Genomic DNA, 5,374 nt, shown 5'->3' with positions numbered 1-5,374 from the left:
AAAAGGCATCTGGATGAGTATATGAATAGAAAGGGTTTAGAGGAATATGGGCCAAGTGCTGGAAAATGGGATTAGGTTAATTTAGGACATCTTGTCGGCATGGTTGAGTTAGATCAAAGGATTTTTTCCATGCTGTACATCTCTATGACGCTATGACTGTGAATCTTTTCTATTGCATTCTTTAATCTAACTTCATACTAATTCGTATTAAATATAATCTAAGTTAGGCAGTTGTTTCCATCTGCAATGTCTATGCCTAATAGTTTAAAGATCAGCATCATGCCCTTTTTCCACTGTCTATCTTTAACCAGCCCAGTTCCTGACTTTTTTCCTCAATCCTGACCTAGGAAACATCGTGTAATCAGAAGTACCCAAAGCATAAATCAATACTTTTAACTTTATTCTTTGATTTGTCATAGAACTCGATCGATGGCATCTTGCAGTGGGCTTTGCAAAACATTCCCCGGCCCGTGTCTGAGAGCCCTGGCCTTAATCATTAATGGAGGTCTTCTTCTGTGGAGAAGCTGATCTAATCTGAATAGAAAGGTGCGCTGTGCAAAATCCTGCAGGTTTAGGGCTAAAGTGGGGAAGCAGCAACTGGTGACTAGATGTAGGTTCTTCGAAGTCAATGTATGCTCCTCCCAAAATCTTGAACACCAAAGACAACTAAAGAGGTTAATCCTGAAGGAGCAAAAGATGGTCAGGCCAAATAGTGGAAAGATAGCCACTTATTTTGATTTCTTCCTAAAGACAATTCATTGTGAACATGTCACTGGGTAACAGTGATCATAACAGGATTGAATTTTACATTCAGTTTGAGGAAGAGAGAATGGATCCAATACTGGCATTTTAACCTCAAATGAGGGAAACCATGAGGACACAAAAGCAGAGCTACCTAAAGTAAATTGAAAATTAGGTTAAGGATATGATCAGTAGAGATACTTAAGGGTATCTCAGAATACACAGGATAGTTACATTCCTATGAGAAAAATGGGGGGATGTGCTATCCAAGGTTAACAAAAACAATTAAAGACAGAATTAAACTCAAAAAAGGGCATCTAATTGCTTAAAGATAAATGACAGGCACAAATAATTGGACATAAAATAAAATAAAATCAAAAAATGATTAGAAAATTCATGAGGAAAGAAAAACTAGACTGTGAGAAAACGTTATCTGGAAATATTTTATAAAAAAAGGTAGTAAGAATTTCTATAGACATTTTAAAAAGAGTGAATAAACTGAATGTGAACCCTCTAGAAAGTGATTCTGGATATTTAATAAATGAAAATAGGGAGGTGATAGATACATTTGATAGAAATTTTGCACCTATCTTCATGTCGAGGATAGAAGTAACATCTCAGAAATAGCTGTCAAACAGCAAATGTAAAGAAGGGTCAATAAAATTATTATCATCCAGAAAGTGTAGTAAGTAAGTTGTGGTTAACACGTCAACGGGGCCTTGTGGATTTCATCTTATGAACTTAAAAGAATTGGCTAATGAGAAATTTGATGCATTGCTTTTAATTTTCCAAAATTCCTGGATCTGGAAAAGGTTTCTTTCATTGGGAAAGAGAAAAGGGAAAGAGACAGAATGCAAAATCTACAGGCCAGTTAGCTTGACATCTGTCACAGGGAAGATGTTAGAAGCTATTACTAAAGATATGACAGCAGGGCGCTTAGAAAAATTCAAGGTACTAAGGCTTACACAAAATAGTTTTGTGCAAAGGGATATCATGTGTAACTAATTTATGGGTTTTTTTGAGGACTTAACATGTCTTGGATAAAAGGAAAGGTGGACTTTAATTAAATTTCCAGAAAACATTTCAGATGAGGCCATTGCAAACCTTGTTTCAGAAAATAAAAGCTCATGGTATGGGAATAATGTAATGGCATGGATAGAAGATTAGGTAATAAACAGGGATAGGGAATACACATAAACAGGTCATTTTCTGGTTGCCAAAATTAGATTACTTACTGTGTGGAAACAAGTCCACACCGACCCTCCAAAGAGCAACCCACCCAGACCTATTCCCCTACATTTAGCAATTTAGCATGGCAATTTAGCATGGCCAATTCAACTAACCTGCACATTTTTGGACTGTGGGAGGAAACCAGAGTGCCTGGAGGAAGCCCACGCACACACAGGGAGATTGTGCAAACTCCACACAGACAGTTACCCGTGGCAGGAATTGAACCCGGGTCTCTGGCGCTGTGAGACCACCGTACCGCCCATAACGTGATTAGTGATGTTACAGGGGTCAGTGCTGGTGCCTCAACATTTTACAATTTATAGAAATGACTTGGATGACCCTGATCCCGAGGTTGCTAGATTAACTGAGGAAACAAAAATATGTAGTAAACTAAGCTGTGAAGAAGACGTGAGGAAGCTCCAAAGCAATATAGATAAGTTAAGTCAGTGGGCAAAGATCTGTCAAATGAACAATATGTGCAGGAATGTAAAATTTCCCTTTTTGGCAGGAAAAATAAAAAAGATGTATGATCTAAAAGGTGAAATATTGTAAAGCTCTGACATGCAGGGAAAGCTGGATGCCCTGTTTATGAATTGCAAAAGGTAAGAGTGCAGGTAGAACAATTAATTAGGAAAGCTAATAAAATGTTACTGTTTATTGTGACGGCACTTGAATACAAAAGAAGGGAGGTTATGTCTTTGTTATACAGGGCACTGGCGAAACTATCTCTGGAATACTTTATACAGTATTGGTTTCCTTATTTAAGGAAGCATTGGAAACAGCTCAGAGATGTGCCTGGAATGTTCAGGAATCTTATGAGGAAAAGTTATGATGAAGACGTATATAATGTTAATTAGGCCACAGGTGGAGCACTGTGTGCAGTTCCAGTTATCACACGATGGGAAGAATGTGATTACACTGGAGATGGTGCAGAGGTGTTTCACCAAGATATTCTCTGGCATGAAATTATTCAGCTATGAAGAGAGGCTAGACAATCCAGTTATCCTTAGAACAGTGAAGGTTGAGGGGAATTTGATTAAAGTGTACAAAGTTATGAGGGGCAGGAGGCTGGAAGAACACAGTGAGCCAGACAGCATCAGGAAGTGGAGAAGTTGAAGTTCGGGTGTAACCCTTCTATATAGGACTGGGGGGGTGGGGGGGGGGGGAGCTGCAGATAAAGGGGGTGGCAGGGGTTGGGTGGTGAAGTGGGGATAGGTAAAGACATGTTGGTCAATGGGAGGAATGGATCCGGTTAGTGGCAGGAAGCAGTGGAAGGGATGGGGAGGAGCTGGGAAGGGAGTTGGGGGAGATTATTTGAAATTCTTAGTGTTGAGTCCTCCAGGCTTTAGGCTGGCCAGGTGGAAGATGAGGTGTTGTTCTTCCAATTTGTGTTGTGGTTGGTTTTGGCAATGGAGGAGGCCAAGGATGGTCATGTCGGAAAGGGAGTAGTTGGGGGAATTGAAATGGGTGCTGACTGGGAGGTCCAGTCAGCCCATGCTGTGATGCTCAGTGAACCGTTCCCTAAGTTTACGTTCGGTCTCTCCAATCTAGAGAAGACCACATCAGGAGCGCCTGATGCAGTAAACGAGGTTGGAAGAGAGGCAGGTGAACCTCTGTCTCAGAAGGAAGAACAGTTTGGGGCCCTGGATGGAAGTGAGGGGGTGGTGTACTGGCAGGTTTTGCATCTTTTCCGGTTGCAGGGGAAGGTACCTGGGGGTTCAGGGGGATTGGTGGACAACTTATGACTGTTAAAGGGAACGGTCCTTGCCAAGAGGGGTTGGGAGGGGAGGATGTTCTTGGAGGTGGGGGTCTAGTCGGAGTTGGCACAAGTGTTTAAAGAAATTATGAGGGAGCATTGATAGGCTACGTCTGGAAAACTACCTATTTAAGTAGTCGGTTTAATTTCATAGTTTCCTTATGATATTTCAGTTTCTATTATAATTCCACATTGATATCCAAATTATTTCTTTGATTGTATGGAAATGTTTAAGTTATATCTGAAAAATTCAGTATACAGATACTTCACTTCCAGGTTTTCTGTCTATTAGCATATTCTAATACGATTGGTTACTTACCCTGTTTGATGACATCACTGCTGCTAAAACTCTGCAGATCCTTTTGACCTGACATCCAAATCAGAACAACATTGGGAAAGGGAAAATTCACATAGTAAGGATTGCTTTGCTTTGTGGGCAGTTTTGTTTTAGATCAGGGATGTGCTGTGGTTGATGAATCACAGATTGCGAAATCTGGGCCCATAGAATTTCCAGATTCAGGCTGACAGGAGAATTGGAAATGTTTGCTGAGTAACCTTGGATGAATTGGTGTGATGTTACATTGTCAACTACTTTGGTGTGTGAGATTCAAAACTGAGACATCAAATTGATTTCACAGAAAACCCTTACAGCCAAAGACAGATAATTTAATCTAATGATTGCGGGCGAGAGTTGAAAGGACAATGTTTGACCTAATGTCTCACCCAGTCCCAAAGTGTGAGAGCACTGGGTCTGACATATCAATAGTTTCACAAAGTCCATTTGATCATTCTTACCTCTTATTCTGATTGTAAATTGGAAAGTCATGTTCTAATTTCTACTATTTCCTTTCTGATATAGCTACACCTGTACTGAAGAGGAGCGAACAGAACTTTATTTTGCTGTTGGGAAAATGCAACTGATGTTCAATGACAAGCTCAAGGATTGTATTTTATTTTGCATCATTTTCTATCCTGCACATAACCATTCGAAAGGAAGCTGCTTTGGATTGAATTATGTACAGCATATGTAGCTGATATTATTTTTGACTTTAAGCTTTCAGTTACTTGGTCAACAGCATCTTGAGAACAAGCAGATGTTGCTGAGAGTCATGTCATGATTGTTTGCTACAACACATTGTTATCTGCTCCTCTTTGCTCAGTGTCTTAATCCATTATTACAAGAAAAATAGTACAGAATACTTGTTTTCATCCTATTGATGTTGTTAACATCAGAGTAACAAAATATCCCATGGAACTTCACAGTGAAAGCAAAGGACAGACACAGCAGGGTGAATTTCATGATCATATACTGTTGAACCGAGCATCCAACCTCCAGGCACTACATGAACCATCCTATTACCCTGGTCTAGGTGGGAGAGGTAACTAATACCTGTGATGTGAAAGTAGTGGGTTTCAAGGCATTTTAAAAATAGAGAGTGAAGAGAAGAAGTACCTAAAGAGAGTAGGACCAATGTGGCCCAAGGCTCTAGTGAACAAAAGGGTAATGGATCCTTGAGGGTGGATCTAATGTAAGTGCATGGGAAAACGTTTAGAGTTAAAGATGTTTCCAGAGATAGGTATACATCCAATTTAAATTTGAATAGCGGCAGCCAGCGTTAGTCAGACATGAAGATTCTGAAGGTGGGA

The sequence above is a fragment of the Hemiscyllium ocellatum genome, chromosome 13, assembly GCF_020745735.1.
Source record: "Hemiscyllium ocellatum isolate sHemOce1 chromosome 13, sHemOce1.pat.X.cur, whole genome shotgun sequence".
NCBI lineage: Eukaryota > Metazoa > Chordata > Chondrichthyes > Orectolobiformes > Hemiscylliidae > Hemiscyllium > Hemiscyllium ocellatum.
Note: the sequence above shows the minus strand (reverse complement) of the source record.